The following is a 19,630-nucleotide window of genomic DNA, read 5'->3' as shown; positions in this document are numbered from 1 at the left end:
CTTAGACATTGCTTAATACACATATTAAATCTAGGGGCAAAGCCACAAATTTTAAGTTTTAGTGCACCGTTCTTAAAAATAATTTTTTCATCGATATTGTATTACATGTATTCTATATATGTCGATTCTTTAAAAAGCGAAGCTTTTCTTTTATTAGGGTCGGTCCGTCCGTTCGTCAGTCCGCTACGCTCTTTTAGTAAACGGTCTTTTTGTTAATTAAGACAAGTTAAAATTGTATTATCGATTTCAGACTTTGCATGTAGATTCATTATAACAGTTAGGTACAATTTAGAAAGCGTAGCAACTCTATGATCGTTACCAGAAAGTACGTACGTTCATTCAAAACATGGTGATTTTCAACCTTTTGACGACAATTTTTTATATGATGTGTTTATCTTTTTCTTATAATTTTTGGAATACGGATTTCTATTACAACAAGGTACTAATATATATTAAAGCGAAGCATCTCTATAATCAAGTCCTAAAAGTGTAAATATATCCTTAAACATTACCTTTCATACAACAAATTTTCTTACATTTTTGTTTTTACTTATACATTTACATTCTGCTTATTTAGTTTTAACACTCTACAAGTGTCAATGTCCTTTAGTCCTACAATTTCAGAGCTTCGCTTTTATGGATGTCTCAACTTTGTTTCCTTGCATTTATGGTACTTGTTACAGATATGTTTAATTGTATAAATGTAAAAATAAAATATAATACTCCGGATAAAACAAGATTTTTATTACATATTCTCAAAGGAATTTGTATTCTTCAGATCACACTTCTATTGTGTTAAATTCTCTATCTTCTAATATATTTTATATGATTATCTTCAACTTTTTCGTCAATCTAAGATGTCCAAATTAATACTTTGCTAAATGAGAAGCCATTGGTTGACATACAATATAAATGTTTCTTTTTATATGGCATATGTTTGTATATTATACTTAGTAAAAGTTGATAAATACAAATTGAAAACTGATTTTTGGTCATCTAAAACCCAAAATCTAACGCTGAATTAACATCATTGTCCATCCTATTATACATATAAAGTAGTAAGTTTTTTATCTTAAGCTTAAGACTTCAATAACTACTAAACCGATTGAGTTCTTCATTTTAGAGCAGCTTCATAGGGGTCCTTGGATGGTTTTAGACTATTTTTTCAGTTTTAATCTTGGGATATTGTTTAAATTACTATGATATAGGACTAAAGGACTATAGGACCACTAAACCGATTGAGTCACCATTTTAGCTTCATATAGGTCCCTGGATGGTTTTAGGCTATTTTTCAAGTGGTGCATCTACTAGTATTAATATAACATATAAATAGAGCATAAAAAAACCCAAATCCCAACTTATGTTTCCGCCCTATACTTAATTAGTAGTCATATCAGGGACAAAGGAGTCAATGGACTGTAATTACACTGGTACTCAAAGTTTTATAACTCCTTTGGCCCCAATAAATTGGGCACTTTTATTGAATTTTACGATACAGGGTGGGGTAAATAAGAGCGGACAAACTTTAAACGGCCATAGCGCCAAAACTACTTGAACAATCAGGACTTTTGACCACACTATAAAAAGCTTAGGTAATGACCTTTTAGCACAAAAAAATCTTTGGATGAAGTTGGACGTGTACAACGAGCTGGCCGCACATATGTTCAACAAGGCAGATTCCAAATGCGCCGGTGGTTTAAACTGGATTTCTTGGTTCTTGACTTCAGGGACCCATATTGACCTTAAAAACTTATTTTAGACTATGGGTTGCGCTGAAAACCCCTAGCTGAAACTTTATGCCATTTCTAAAAAAGGTAATGAACGTCGTTCTAGCTCATTTGTGGTCCAAATAAGAGCCTCCGCGTATAAGGGTAGCTTGAAAGTTGGGCGAATTTGGATCCTGCGGTTACTCACGTTACTAAGGAAATGTGGCCTCCCAGCAGCCCGATCTTAAATCAATGGACTTTTGGGCCTGGGGCTACTTTGAAGCATGCGCCAATAGACGTGCCCATACCACAAAGACCTCCTTCATTGCCACTATCAAGGAGAACTACGCCAGCTTGGACAGGTACATTTTGACCTGGACCTGTCGGCGGTTGAGGAGGCGGGTAGAGGCGGTGATTAAGGCTGGCAGCGATTTTATTGAATAATCTAATAGTCATATACCTATTTTGCTTGCCAGTTTTTAAAATTCAATAAAATCTTTAAAATTGACGATTTTATGTTTATTTGTTTAGAAGTTAGAATTTGTCCGGTTTTATTTGCCCCACCCTGTATGTGTCCTAACTTTTTAACAATAATTCAGATCAGAAAGGGTAATTTTGTTTGTCACCAATTAGGGTATTCATGAAATAATCATTTATGTCTTATTCCTTAAGAACCCTGAGTAATATGCAAACATAATGCATTAATTATATTCATAACTATTTCCTATTTTCAGGGATTTTAGTTATATTGGCGGAGAATAATGTTTTTAAAACTTGTGGCAAGTTACTTTGTTCGTAGTAAAAGATCTCTAAATGACTATACAAAATTTGGGAATAGTCCCTTTCGTGGCAACGCCCTTTAAGGTGCGTTTCCTCGTATTTTTAGAATGGCTTTGTATAGGTTAGGTTAGGTTATATTGGATTAGGCGATTGCCCCACAGAGTTAGGCAATTTACCCCACAGGGTTAGAGCCCCCCGCAGGGGCTAGAAATATAAGAAAACCTACTGTGAAAAATACGAAGAATCGCTACTTAAGGTGCGTTGCCAAGATAGGGACTATACCCCCAAAATTTAAATAATTCTTTTAATGGAATTTTGAATCATTGCCCCCAAATAGGTAACCATGATAAACAAATTAATTTTCATATCAATATATTCAAGCTACATATTTTCATGATTTATATAAAAAAAAGATATTTATTCATCATTTAAAAAAAACATCCCTTAATACAAGAATTACCATATTCTGTAATCCCTGTTGGGAAGATATTCATAATTATTTTGTAAATGACGTCAGGTCAGCATATACTGCAGGGTGCTCCATAGTAATTTTTTATACAGAGATACAGGGGTAAGTACACCCCAATAAAACTTAGTGAAAATTTGTAGAATGTGAACTTATTCAATCCCTGAAAATTTCAGCTGGCTAAAGGAGTCAAGAAAATTACAAAAACGTAAAATCTAGGATTCGATCTAGCAACCCCAACTAATGGGCAAATCTTGATATAACTTGGTTGAAATATGTAGAATGTGAACATTTGTGGATTATAATTTATTCAATCTCTGGAATTTTCATCTGGCTATCTTGAGAAGGAGTCGAGAAAGTTAAAAAAGCGTAAAATCTAGGATTCGATCTAGCACCCCAACTAATGGGCAAACCTTGATATAACTTTGTTGAAATGTGCATAATGTGGAAATATCTAATCCTAAAAATTTCAGCTGCATATCTTGAATAGGAACCGAGAAAATCATGTTTCCCCCATAGCTTAACGAACTGAATGACTGACTGACGGACGGACGGATCAAAACTTTATAAATCTCTTTCTCCATGATGAAAAAATGATTAATTATGGGCAAAATATTAGCGGAGAATTAGTGGATTGGGTAATATTATTTCACTATCTATGTAGAATGTATAATATTTAAAAGCAAAGCATTTTCACTAAGATAATTATTTTTTTATAGCTTTTATGATTATGCATTTAAGAATTAGAATAACAACATGTTTATTTCAAGGCTTTTTAGCCATACTTTAAAGCTTTTTTGATTTTATTTTTTAATCCGCTGAAGTTAACAACAAGCGATCTATTTTAAAATATCCTTGAAATCTACTTGGGTCATAAAACAAACTAGGATGGAATTTTCTTCCAACATAGATATTTAATGTAATTTAGTAAACTTTCTTATTCTTGACGAATTTTTCTAATCTAAAAATAAAACCTTCCACATAGGTTTATATTTAACAATGGAAATAGGATATACGTGGATATATTGACAGGGGAAAATTTTTCGTCAATTTAGCGGGCTAATATGGATCTCATTTTTGGTCAGTTCGTTCATCCAGAAGGGAAAGAAAAGAGAGGATGGGTTAAGGGAGGTGGATGGTGGGTAATGTTATTTTAACCAACTGTGAGCATGACATTAGAGTACATGAAAACTTGTGCAACATCCATGTAATGATAAATCAATTATTTTAACAAACAATTCATACTAAACTAATTGTAAACCTACACTGTACTACAATCCGGGAGGGAAAAGATAAAGGTTAGTAAAAATAACTAAAAATAACAAAAGTCTAATATTATCTCAATAGTTTTTATTATTGGAAGAAAATCAAAATATCGTTCATTGATCTATCCCTACATCACTTATACCACAATATATTTCCCCCGTACAAATATTTGTTTTAGAAAATATTTAGATATGAATATTAATATCAGGAATTATTATTAGCATCTCTGCTTATACAGCAAATATTTAGTGGCGTAGGAATGGATAATTATTATCTAATAAAGTGAAATTAGCAGCGGACTAAACTAACCATATCCCCAATCCACCCCTTTAACCCTATCCGATCCCCTCCCCACCTACTTACTAATAAATGATTTCCATATTAGCAAGCTAAATTGGCGACAATTTTTCCCCGTTATATCTTCGTATTTTTATATACATTGGCGTGGGTTACTGTAAAATAAATTTGTCTGTATATCATATAAAAATAGCAGGATTTACGTCTGTCTGTTTATGTTTCTACACACAAAATTATCCCAAACTACTGGACCTTTGTAGATCTCTTTTACAGTGAAGCTTTTACAGGGCCCAAAAAGATTTTTGATTAATTTGGGGGAGGGTACCTCTCCTCCCTTTCTTTCATCTCGAATAAATTCAATGTTTTTGATCAAGATATATTTAGCAAACAAAAAGGAATATAGTTATTTATTATGTGTTTATTTTGGTTACAAAATAAATTATTTAAAATGATTTGAATAAGAGTTATTAAATACAAAGTTTGAAATGATAAATTTAATTCTAAATTAATTCTAAGGTGATTAATTTTACTGATTAATGAGAGACAAATTAGATAGAGAACGCAAAAATGATAATTGTTAATTGCTCTGCTATAGTCAAACATGATTTGATTAGATTTCTGCAATGGATATAGAATATACGTGGATATTCGGACAAGGGAAAATTGTTTTCAATTTTTCTTCGTAATATAGAGTATAGACCTCATTAATTGCCAGTTCTTTTGTCCAGTAGAAGGGGAGTAGATGGAGGTAAAAGGGTGGTATCAATATTTCACCAAGCTGCAATTTTTTTGGGGGGGGAACACGTAAATCTGATATAACATCCAAGTACTAATATATCCAATATTTCTGCAAACTAAGCGAAGATTTATTGAAATAATTTCTACATGTTGAATTACTAGTTTAAATACAGTGATTAAAAATGATAATCGTTGAAATAAAATATATTAATTATCAGCATTACTTTGGGGCTATTTTCTTCTTCTAAACTTATAAGGAAGGGGGGGGGGGCGTTTCATGTTCTTTTATTTATTTGTTTCTCATTTTATTTGTGTAAAAGATCAAAACTTACCGGTCCAGCCGATTGAGACACAATACTTTTGTGCTTTGAATAGACAATGTATAAAAAATATCTACGCTTGAAAGAAATCTTACATAACTTTAATGTTTACATTTATTTAGAATAATCTTTGTAGGTTTCTTGTTTAACTCTTTCATGTTTTAATATTATTATTCAATTCTTAGTTTGGTAGAATATCTATATTATTAGTAGAGGACTCACCCCTAACATTTATTTTAACCCTGTCAGACCTAATACTGCAGGGCTTTACTTAATACCTAAAAGAAGAACTAACCATTATAGTGATCTTAAGGAAAAGGACAATGGGCGATACATCTATGTAATCTCTTTTAAAGATAAAATACAATTAGTGCAACTAAATCAAATTTTCATTTAACAAAAATTTAAGTTTAGATAGGAAAGTAGGAAAATAGAAAATCAAACTTAGATATAAGAGTTAAATAGCCTTAAACCATCCAGTGAACTATAATAAGCTTCCATACAATAAAGAACTCAATTAATTCAGTAGTTATCGAAATCTTAAGCTGCAGAATAAAACCTTACTACTTTATATGTATAACTAGCGGCATCGCCCCTAGAGCCTCTAGGGACACTTGATGAGGGGGGAGTTGAAACCCATTTTTTCATTTAGATTTTGTTTAAAGTAAAAAAAAAATGTGGGGGGGAAGGGGGTGGTCGCCCCCTAACACATATTTATTATTTTAGTTTTTAAAAATATCTATTTTTTTTTTTGGGGGGGGGGGGGGGGCGTAATTTTTTTTCTAGGGGCGATTTCTCTTGGGAGGATGGTGGTACCCTCCCTAAAAATAGTTATAAACCTTCCCTGGACCTATTATAAGCCACCCTGATAAGGAAAACCCGATCGGTTCAGCGATGAGCGAGATCATTCGGTACAAACAAACAAACAGACAGAAATCGTTTTACTTTGTATTAATAGATGATAATAGAATACTACAAACACGAGAATGGTAAAATTAATGATACTGATAAAAACACAATTTCAATGAAGTAAAATTCTTTTTCTAAAAATCGTAACAGCAAATTGGGCAGGAAATCATTGTATAACAAAAAATGCGGGATACCCTAACCGTGGAAAGCCCTAATTAAAAAAAAGAATATTAATTTGTGAGGTGTAAAGGTGGTCTTCTAGCAATATATTGGATTCTGACCTTATTTCATATGTTAATCCTTTTTAAAGAAGAATTATTAACATAGGTCAAATCCTGGTATTAGTTGTATATTTGGATAATATTTCTTGTAACACGGCTACTCAATAACTGTAGTATGTCCGTCTGTTCATCTGTCCGTGCGCTAAAGTTGGTAAACTTTGTAATTGTTTGATAACATTAGGATAAATAATGTTTTTATAACATTTTAATCCGAAATAAAATCGTTGTTGCTTTCCTACTAACTAACTTATTGTCCCTGTGTAAATATTTGTATATACTAATACTAAAGAGAAGATTATATAAGGATTTTCTTTTATTAAATATTATGAAACATTACCTTCTTAAACTAAATAAGATTTGATTATAAGTAGAGTATTATTAATTTTGTTTAAATTGTAACTTTTCTACAATTAGGGTAGGTTCATAAAGTTGTAATTTTGGATATGTTAGACTCTTCCTATCATATTCAAACTATGCATGATTCCTGTAATAGTTGGGTAACAATTCAGAAATCGGGGTAACTTTATACGCATTACCAGCAATTCAGTAAGTCCTTACCCAGAATGGCTTCGAAAACTCAGAACCGGTTTTCTAATTATACCAAAGCTTTGCTTTTAAAGCCCTTTTCAAGTTAAAAACTAAATAAAGGAGTTTCTAACCAACGCATAGATATAGAGTAGAGTAGTGTTACTTCATCAATTATTCAATGTTTTATCTTGAAAATTGAAACTTATTAAATATTTAGACTTCTGTTGTATTATATTTGAGTTTACATAGAGCAATAAGATTCCTACTTTTAGAAAATAAAAAGTATGTACTAATGTTTTGTCAAATTTTAAATATCTCGAGACAAATGTGATAAAATTGACGTCTATGTTTAAATATTTTATAAGAATAATGACCTTGAATTTACAATATAAAACCATAAGTCAATGTCCTGCGGTTGGCGGTTGTTATACTTAAAAACTATCCTACAGCTTTCGGCGGATACTGAAATGAAAAAGTAAGAGATTAAAACTGAGTCCCAGTATAAAAAAAACATGATTTTTCGGTATGGTGATAAACCGGTTCTTATCCAGCGGATATTAATCGGTTTCGGAGCCATACTGGGAAATAAATACCTGGTATTTAATTATTAAAGCAAAGTAAATAGGTTGCAAAAACTATTAGATCATTATATTATTATTTGTCTGTTGTTTAAAATGGATGGATAGTGCAAAACCTTCCATGCAAAAAAACTTTAAAGTATTAAAGATATTTAACTAATTAGATATTTGAAAGCAAACCCTTCGATCATAGTATCCTAATACATAGTCATACTTAAACATAGGTCCTACTCTACTTATTCACGCATCTTACAGAGAAGCAGTATCTTTCCTTTTTTGGAAGCAGCTTAAAGTGCCTAATAAAAAAAGACGTCATACAATACAAATGACCGATGATAGACCAGAATAAATTTCCTTTGGAAAATTACAATGTATACTGGCCTATCCAGGGGCATCCAAGCTTTTTTATTTAGGGGGGTTGGTAAAATTTTGAAAATAAAAATTTTGGGGGGAGGAATAATCTTTATTTTATAGAGGCATTTTTTTTTATTTTGGGGTGGTAAAAATTGAAAATCCAATTTTTTTTTTTGGGGGGGGGGGTAATCACCCCCTTACCCTTCCCCCCCTTGGACGTCTATGGGCCTATCATTGGTCATTTGTATTATATGACGTCTTTTTATTAGGCAATAAAAGATGCTTTATTTTTTTCATTACTTGTATATACATTTTTGTCACATCTAAAAAAACACAGGTACTAGTTTAATTCAATTAAAAATATGTGAAAAAATCTGAATAAAATATTTGAATTATTAGCGTAGCTCCACTATAACTGGGATATGTTTTTAGATAAATAACCAGTCATTGCCGAGACTAACTTACTCAAACACACATGCACTTGAATAAAGATAAGTTGTTAGAGTTTATCTGTAACATATAACTAATATATAATAAAATTTTATAAACTTGCTCTGTTCATAAATTACCAATTAGAAGATTTTTTGTTACTTATGGACATAATGGTCTTTTTGATATAATATTTGATGTAAATAAACTGTTTATGACAAAACAAACACTTCTCTGGCTTTATATTATATCACCTCTACCTCAAGACTTTTCTTTAAGGATAAATGGATAGAAGGGTGGATTTATCTTGAAAAAGCTACTTCCTACAACTTCTTGGAATTGGGACCATATGGTACAAATACGATTTTTTAACGTTTATCTAAAATTATATTTACCTTTTTTTCGTGTATTGTTATTTAAGTCAGTTTGAATTAAACAAAACATTTGATAAACAATTATTACTAATTTTTAAACAAAATTGAAGGACATTTTTCTAAGTGCGATTTTTCTTGGGAGGTTTTCGCCTTTCGGTACCCTATCCCAAAAAGCTATAAACATTCCCTGGTTATATGAGAAGCTTTATTGTGAAGGAGAACCACATCAGTGTAGCATATTTGGCACACACAGACAGATAGACAGACAACGTGTAACTTTTATATAAGGATAATTAAATGGTTACATTTGTACTTTCATAGTACAATAATGTACTGTACTTTCGAAAAGTACAGTTGTAAATCTTTAAAAAAATGAAAAATAATGATAATAGTACAAAATAAACGTAGAAGCAAAACAAGGAAAAAACTCTCCTAAAGCATTAAAGTAATATATATAGAGTGATAAATAGTATTTGTAACCCTGTTCCTTTCTCAAAGGCCTTGTACCGTCTGTGGGTTGGGTCTTTCAAATCAGCTGAATCTTTCAAAAATGTAAATACAACCGGGTGCTGGCAAAAGAACAAAAAGCAAATTTGAAACTAATGGAACACAAGGACGCCCAAGCTTTTTACATTGAATGAGGGGTTCCATACGTTTAAGGGGAGTAATCTAACGTATTTTTAAAAAACTTGTGGGGTGTAAAATAAGAGATTTCAAAGTCTAATGGGGTGAACACCCCTTTACCCCTTTTCTTGGACGTCTATGTATGAGCTGCAATGATATTTGCATTCATCCTAGTTAAATTCGTTTTGCATTGTCTAAATACTGTTCAATTGTTGAAAAAATTTTTAAAAAATATCTATTGATCTCAAAAAACTGACAATAACCCAATTACTTAAAATAAGGACATAGTTAATTTGCCACCACCTGAGAGAGAGCTCAACCCTTTATGGAAAAATAATTGAAAACAACGTAAATTTAGGCAAAAAATAAATTTGGGAACATCTGCAATATATTAGTTCTACATTTGTCGCTAGATGTCACTAAAAACTTGATAATTTTGATTTGCAACAAAGTATTCACATCATTAGGAAAAATGTTATATTAATCACAAATAACTAGGTTTAAAAATGCTGTATTGTAAATCGGAAAAGATGATTATGAATATAATTGTATAGTCAGGAGCCTAGTTGTGAGAAATTGATAATGGCAGTTTTAAATCCTTCACCTAAGTTTAGACAGAAATGGCAATTCTACACAAAAATTGTCCCTTTCTTTTTCAAAAAGCAGAAGAAAGCATTAAACAGCTGAAATTAGAAAGCAAAGTTTAATAAAATTATTTTTCGTCTGCAATGATCTAGGTCTTTGCCATTGGAAATCAAATAGTAAGCTCTTTATACATCTATACTATAAATTTATTCCTAAAGCAGTTCATTATGCAGACAAAAACTCGGAAACTCTTTTGTTGTTGTTCATTTTAGGGCAGCTTTATATAGGGCTTGAGCAGGTTTTAAACTATTTTGTTTAGGATGCCCCGAGAAGCTAGAGCCACAGCTAAAATTCAAAAAAGAATAATTATTAGATTAACAATAAGAAAGGTTATAGAACTTTTAAAAAATTTAAAATGCACTTCAATTTGGGGATCTACAGAAAATATTAAATCTGAGAAATTTTAAATTAAAAGGCTTAAGTTAACGGCTTAAAGCAGTCAAAAAGCAGTCAGACGGACCAACATACACTACTTACTTATATAGTAGCTGCTCTACTAATAATGCCTATATACGTATTCTAAAAAGGTTCTGTATAATGTCGATAAAATAGTAATTTATTGGCGATAATAATACCTGGAAGCGAACATTTAAATAGAACATAAACTTCAAGTAATATCTATTTATCTTTATAATGTTATTCTTCTTTCATAGTGAGCATTAGAATAAAACAAAAGTATTTGAAGTTTACAATAATTTTTTTATCGCAAAGTATTAAATACAGCTTTCCGGAGGTACAGAATAAGAATCTATTAAAGCAGATTAATATTACCAAAAAACACAGCAAATTTAAAAGGATTATTAAGACTGCCCTCAAAACTGTTTGAAAGGCGTTCATAATTTAAGCATGTTAAAGTCGTTCTAATGGTTTAAAACTATAAACGAGTGTTCGGATAAAGTAACCTTCTAGAGACATTTTAAATATTTTCACCTAAAAGTATTGAAAAATAGTTTCCAATAGTTCTTTGCAATTATTGTAAGTCTATCTGCTTAAGTAGTAGGATGTACTTAAGAAGGGTTCTCATCGGAATTATACAAAGCGGGTATTTGCATGAGATAAAATGTAATTAAATATATTTCTAACCGTAAGTGACAATTAATAATATCTGTGTATGTGTGTTTGAACAGCAGGATATTGCTAACAGATAAGATTCTCTTTTTTAGTGTAGCTTCTTAAAGGTCCTATAATCATTTTAGAGGAAGGTACCGCCACCTTATTAGGAGAAATTATACTTTATCAAGTTTTGTTTTAATTTTTCTTTAAAAAATTGAAAGTAGGGATGTCGACTTCTCCACTCCCCTCTACCTCAAGTGCTCTTAGAGGCCGCTAGGGGGTGTATCCGCTATTGATTAAATATATCAAGATATACTTTGTTTAACTGGTAACATTATTTAAATTATTTTTTTTGTAAATTTAAACTAGATTTTACTTGTCAAGTGTAAAAACAATATCAAAAGCAAGAACTTTAATATTCAAAGGAATATGATTCGAATTTCATATTTTACAAGTTTTAAGGTTCGTTTATCCTACCTTCCGATATTAAAGCTTCGCTTTCAAAGACTTTTACATTCTGTTTTTTTTAGGTTTAGTTTAAAATCAGATATATTTTTATAATGAACGGAACTTGGAACGGATATCTCATCAAAAAAAAACAGGTAGAAAGCATTCATATAAGTACATAACACAAAGCAAAAATTCGCACATGCATAAACAAATGTTAAATTACATTTTGATTGCACAATACTTTATATATATAACTAGCGGCTACGGCCCTAGAGGCTTCTACGGGCACACGAGATGTCAGTTATATTTTTTTTTTTCAAAAGAGGGGGGTCATTTTTTTCTTAGGGCATTTTTTTAGAGGGGGGGAGGGGTTACCCTTCCCCCAAATAGTTAAGAACCTTCCCAGGACCTATGATAAGCTCTACTGCAAAGGAGAACCATATAGGTTCAGTGGTTAGCGAGATCCTTCGCTACAGACATAAAAAAGCTTTCTACTTTATTTAATAGGATGGCATCGAAATATTGAGTAGCTTGGACATTGATAAAATCTCTCTGACCTTATATGTTAGAAGTCAATGGATAAAGAATGAGAGACAGATATTTTAGGGAATGGATAAGTTTTGTTTAGGGGTTTCCAGCCGCGTCCACAACAATTATAATAAAGTAAAGGATCTCTGACTGTGTGTGTGTGTGTCTGTACCAAAGGATCTATGTAACCGTTGAACCGATATGGTTCACCTTTACAGTGGAGCTTCTCATAGGTCCTGGGAAGAATTATACCTCCCCCCTCAAGACCCCTTAGAGGCCTCTAGGGGGGTAACTGCTAGTAATCATTTTAAAATTATAAACAAAATTAGAAAATTATATTTCCAAAACAACCTACAAATAATATTTTCTCTTTGCCAAATGTTATCTCCCTACAATTGAATTATTGATTAGATGATCATAGGTCAGAGGAATTATAATTAAAGCAAGAATGGCAACAAGCATAGACGTCCAAGGGAGGGGGGGTAAAGTGGGGATTTTTAATACTAAATATTCAATAAAATTTAAACTAGCCCTCCAAAATTTTACCCCGGGGGTAAATGTTGGGGGGGGGGGGGATAAAAAAAATTGCGGGGCGTTTCGCGCGCTATTTTACCACCACCCCCCCCCCCCCTTGCTTATAATATTGTAAATTGTTGTGAAGCAATCAGTAATAAAAAAGAATAGGATAATTATATCAAAAAAAATCTAAATGGATGTACGGATATCGGGGTAACGAAACTACAGTTTCTACACTTTTCAAATCGTACCTAACTATTACAGGAATCACCAAGCCAAGTTTATAATTGATAGGACAAATATATAAAATGCCTAATTGTACAGGTATACGTTATGGACGAACCGACCCTAATTATACCTCCTAGGACTGCAGTCGACTTAGATAAAGTTCCATAAAAAATGGAAATACAGAACTATGTCAAGAAATTGTGAGTTAAAAAGTAGCCTCGCTGGTTAAAATAAAGAACGGAACAAGCAGACATAGAGTAAAACAAGGGTCGAGTAACATTGTAAATTCAAAGTGAATTAGATTAATGTCATTAAAAATAGCGGCTGCCAAACCCTGTAGAAATATGTAGAAGAATCGCAAGAATAATGAAACCGATATTGACAGAATGTGTAGAAGGGGATTGAAATTTATAGAAAGATAGTGGATGCGCTCCTAGCACAAAGAGGCTCTGTTTTTAAAGGGTTGCATCAAGGGGGGAAATAATAGCCCAAAACCATCCTGACACCTATGTGAAGCCTTCAAACAAAGAAAGCAGTTAATGATAGTATAGATAGATAGATATTAAATTTAAGAATTTAAGAAACGAACCTTTGGTATAAGATTTATGTATATAAAGTGAAAGGATATACAAAAAGTTTAAGTTGAAGAGTGTAAGAGTGAGAGTAAGAGGGGCCAAGAAGAAAACTTTTATTTATATTAAGTTCCATATAAATAGAGGAAAAGAGATAAGCAAATTTTCAATAAATATTTTTTTGATGGTATAGCTTTTGTCTTGATGTACAGTAACGTATAAACAAGCACGATAATTGGCCAAATAAATACAAGTTATTATTTCACAATTTCAGCTGATTTTTAAGGACAGTTTCAGTAAATAATAAGGTAGCCCCCCCTCCACCCCATAAAAAAGAAACCTAAAATTAGGATATTTAGAAAATTTCAAACCTGAGTCTAAATACTTATCTTCATAATGCCTCCATAAAAAGTGATCTATTTAATTTTATATCAATCCTACTCTAGATAACTACTGAACCGAATGGGCTCTATTTTAGGCAAGTTTCAAGATCCGGTGTTGGTTTTAGGTATTTCATTTTCAAATTTAAATCTTTGGATAGTTTTAAGATACTTTGAATACAGAGCCCTAGATACTTAGTAGCGAAATACAAATGATTATGAATTGACAAAGGAACAAAGTAAGGTATAGAGAAAATGTTCAGGAGATAATTTGAAAAAAGAAACAGAGTAATATGATAAATATATAGAAAATCTCGAAACATTATTATACAAATACGCAGACCAAGTAAGTTACATATTGTATGCCAATTCACAGAGAATATTCATTTAAATTTCAGCTGGTTATTTTGAATGGAAATCCACGGTTTCTCCTTTTCTTGTCTTTAGAAAACATTTCGAACTTTAGAGTACCTTCATTCATTGACATAACTCCTAAAAGAAAAAAAAGCTGTTCTACTTAAAAGTCATGAACAAAGATAAAACAAACAAAAATAGGTTAAACCACCTAAAGTTCTGGTGAATGATAAATAAAAAAATGCCGTTTGTCCAGCCTATAAAAATCTTAGAATAGAGAAGCTTCGCTACTAAAAAATGTTCTGGTGAATGATAAATAAAAACACATTAATGCTGTTGTGGTTCAAAACTTTGCTGCTCAGTTATCACACAAAACAGTATTTTTATGTTTTGTAAGGTTTTAGGCTATTCTGTCTGAAATTATTAACTGGTACCAAACCCTTAAAAATCCTTATTGAGAAGCTTTCGAAGTAAACACCCATCAAAAAACCATTTCTTAAAAAAATAATACATAAGTAGGTATACCACCTCTTTGGTCGAAGCATCTATATGCTTTTTATAGTGCCTATAAAAATGACGTCATACAATACAAATAATCAATGATAGGCCAAAAAACAGACTAAATTACTGATGGCAGGCCAGTATACATTTTGATTGACCAGTGGTAGGTCAGTAAGACGTCATTTTATATAGGCAATATAGAGTTAACAATGTTTTATTTTTATAATGTTCCGCCCGCCAGGTTAAAAAAATTACTGATTTTTATTTTTTTAAGTTTTGTCTGCACAGAAGAAAAGTTTTTCCACATAAACAAAACACATCTAAAAAACTTCTCTTTTAAAGTATATTTTCATTTTTATTTTTGGATAACACAATTTCTGGCAATGCATCATACAAAATATTTTTCAAAACGTCACAAAAAATATTACATGTAACATAGCTGTAAACATCCATAACAGCGAAGCTAAAAAGCTTTTTCAACAATTTTTCCCCTTTTTTTTATTAAAAGTAGTAAGCTTTTTGTCTTTAGGGAAGGATCTCGCTGAATGATAACTTTGTAAAACTAAAATTTAAAGAGGATGGCCAACTTCCCTCAAGTGTTCCTAGAGGCCTCTGTTGCAAAATGTATAAAGAAAGAGGTTTTTATTAAAACAAGGATGATAACATCCATAAAACCGAATAAAGGGAATGACATGAATCTTTATTTGCCGCTGAAATGAACAAATTATGGCACTTATTGTTTAAATACTATTGAATAATAGGAGGAATATTGATAAGAAGCCATGTGATTGGTTCATTTTAGCGGCGTTGCTACAAAAGACTTAATCATAAAGGACCTTCATTACATAACACCTAATCCTACAAAAAAATATAAATGAACTAATCTTACAAAAGGCCTAAATAAACTATAATATATGAAAGATTATACATATAGTTTTTTTTTGTAATTTAGGTCTTTTGTACCAACGCCATTTTAGCGGCAAAAGAGAAAGTGGAAAAACTCAGAGTATTCAATGTTATTTGATTAATTTTGTTTTATGTTGTATTACAGTTTACTGTTTAATCTAATTTACAACAATTTTTGCTTCAAGTGTCTATATTTAAGCAATATTTAATACAATTCTTTATGACCCTAATGTAAAACGAGGCGGAATAATGAAAGATGGGATATTAATTAAAATTAGTTTTATTGACACCATGGAATCTGTCCCGATTTTGTATAACTTTTGCGGAACATGTTCCAGTTACGTCATATTTTTCTTTCCCGAAAAAGGGAAGGGGGGAAGAAAATCTCTTCAAAAGAGATGGGGAAAAACCCCTTTTCTCCCATCTCTTTTTTCTTCCCCCCTTCCCTTTTTTTTCTTTCCCCCTTCCCTTTTTCGGGAACGAAAAATATGACGTAACTGGAACATGTTCCGCAAAAGTTATACAAAATCGGGACAGATTCCATGGTGTCGTTTTATTCATTAATAATGAATGTAAAAAATATTACATTTTCTATTAATAAGTTTCTAACAAAGAATCACTAGTTCCATTGGAGCGGAAGATTTTATTAGTAATTTATTAACAAACTTTGTCTGAAAGTCCTTACAATGGATGGCAACGGGAAGCTATTCATACTACTTTTATTCAAAGTGCTTTTATCAAGATTTTTTTGTATGTGACATTTTTGCAGTAAATAGTACGTGGATGAAAATTACACAAAGTCAAGGAAAATGATTACAATCCTTTACCTATCATAATCTACATTTTCTTTCTTGGATGTTGCACCATATTTCTATGTACTATCAGTGATATTTGCAGCTGGCTAAAATAACTGTAACCATCATCCACCCTCTTTATCCCATCCTCCTTCTTCTATGAGCGAACTTGTCAATAAATGAGGACTATTGTAGTAACCTAAATTGACGACATATTTTTCCAATGTCAATGTATCCACGTATTATATTTCCATTCATATCATAACTGACAGACGACCTTGATAGCGTAAAAAAGAGTAGTTTCGCTGATATTGAACTTCATTAAATCCATTTTTGTATGGAATGATTAACAATCGATGATAAAACATGGTCCTGGAAAAAATGAAACTTTGTATGAATGTAATTAACTGAATAAAAAAACACTTTATATTTCAAACTTTTCAAAGCGAAGCTTGTATATAATTAGGGTCAGTTCGTCCATCCGTCCACACGTCCGTCCATCCACAACGGTTATCTCTTTTCGTTAATTTAGACATTTTAGAATCGTGTCGATTTTAAACTTTCAAACTATAAGAGCTAGGTACAATTTAGGAATCGTAACAACTCTATAATCGTGACCAAAAAGTCCATACGTAATTTTTAACTTTTTTAAAGGCGAAGCTTTTCTATAATTAGGGTCTGTCCGTCCTGAGCGGATAGCTTTTTCCGTTAATTTAGACATGTTGGAATTTTAAATTTTGCATGGTTTTTCTTATAGTAGCTAGTTACGATTTATAAAGCGTAGCAACTCTATAATCGGTTCCAGAATGTCCGTATTCCCATTTTAAACATGTTGATTCCTAACTTTTTTAACAACAAATTTTTATGTGATATATTAATCCAATTGATCTGATTTTTGGAAAACTGATTCCTAGGACAATAAAGTACAATGTTATAAGTGGAGCATCTATATAATTAACTCCTATAAATGTAAGTATGTCCTTAAACATTATCCTGTATTAATCAGTTTTTAATCAAATTTACTTACAGTTTTGTTTCGATTTTTATACATTTATATTCTGATTATTATTTCTGATACTCTACAAGTGTTAATGTTCGTTTGTCCTACCGTTTCAGAGCTTCGGTTTTATGGATGTTGACATCCATGTTTTAACAAAAACTTTTATAAAAGTAATTGTTCTTCCTATCTGATTTTGGACAACCCAGTACAATATTATAAGCAAGGCAACTCCATAATTAAAGTATGTCCTGTTACCGTAAACAGCAATTACGCAAATTTACAACAAATTTATGTATAATTTTGTTTAGACTTACAAATTAATGTATTGATTTTTAAGTTCTGACACTCTACCAGAAATATTGAAAGTTTGTCCTTCGTTCTGATTCTTCGCTTTCATGGTTGTTTTCATCCTTGTTTTTAAAAGTGTGGTTAAAAACAAACTTTCTTTGAGTATTTCTAAAAGCGAAGCTTTTCTATAATTAGGGTCGGTCCGTCCGTCCATTACGGATAGCTTTTTTCGTTAATATAGGCATGTTAGAATTGTCCTATCGATTTAAAATTTTGCATGATGATTCCTGTAGTAGTTAGGTACGACTTGGAAAGCGTAGCAACACTATAATCATTAACAGAATGTACGTATGGCCATTTAAACAAGTAAATTTTTAACTTTTTTAACAACAAATTTTTATGTGATATAATAATCCGATTTATTCCTATTACAACAAGGTACAATATTATAAGCGAAGCATCTCTATAATCAAGTCCTAAAAATGTAAGTATGTCCTTAAACAGTATTCTGTATTTGAGTTTTGCAACAAATATACATATAATTTTGTCAAACTTTTATGTTTATATTTTGCATATTCAGTTCTGACACTATACAAAAATTAATGTTCGTCTGTCCTACCGTTTCAGAGCTTCGCTTTTATGGATGTTGTTTTTCTTAAAAAAGAGTTCATTTGAGTATAAAGTATTCAAAATAGATTGGTTGAAGGTATTTTATTATAAAGAGGATGTCTCTGTTAGTACTGAAAAAAGTACTTAACCAATTTGTACCCCCTCCCCCCTCAAACTAAAGCCACCTCACTTATCTCTGATAAAGCATGGAACCTTTCAATAGGATTAAACCCGCCCAGGATTTTTAAAAAGATTTGAATGAAATTCCTTATGACGTCATTAATGAAAATGTTGTTGTTAGAAGTTGAATATTGTTGTGGTTGTTGAAATTCTAACAGAATGAGAATGTTACATTGAGAGATGTGGTTATAATTCTATGAATATGTTTCCAGTATGGCTTCAAAACCGATTAAAATTCGCTGGCTTTGAACCGGTTCTCACTCATACTGGAAACTTAAAAATCATGTTTAGCATCGTATTAAAGACAATTTTCCACTAATATTAAAATAAAAATCAGATAATTTTTGTTAGCTGGAACTGCGACTGCATTTGTCACCAAGTGCAATGTCTAATTGAACTTTATTTCAGTTTTTCCCAACCATAGGTTATTGCGCTAACCAGTACTCTATGGGACACCCTTGACTCAGGTGCTCGCTGGAGTTCATCCTGGTCTTGATTTCTGTGTAAAGGTAAGGTTTATGCTCAGCTGTTTAGCTGCAACTATTATTAGTGTTGCCACTCTAAAACTAGTTTGATTAGAAATAACGTAATCCTAAAACTTGTTACTGTGAACAGTACCAGACCCATAGAAAAATATTTTTAAAAACATTGTAAAAGTAATACCTATTCTTATCAGAGAAAGAGAAAACAATGGGCTCTTTATTATACTAGTAACCAAAGATTTTTAATAACGTTTTCTTATTGTCTTAACAACTTTGGGCCTGGGGACATTAGTTAATTTTGATTGGTTGATTTATTAATTTTAATGTAAAGAAGAGGTAATTTTGTGTATCATAATCGGGGATGTACATCAATTTATCGTCCATTATCTCATCCCTTAATATCCCTGCATTCTTATGCTTGCATCTACTGTATTTGTTAATCTCTGTTTTTTTTGGTTTACTAATTAGTTGGTTCCTCTTAAACCCTTTTTGCA

This window comes from Acartia tonsa, chromosome 2, assembly GCF_053477335.1.
Source record: "Acartia tonsa isolate MP-2025a chromosome 2, ASM5347733v1, whole genome shotgun sequence".
Classification (NCBI taxonomy): domain Eukaryota; kingdom Metazoa; phylum Arthropoda; class Copepoda; order Calanoida; family Acartiidae; genus Acartia; species Acartia tonsa.
This window is presented reverse-complemented; position numbering follows the sequence as displayed.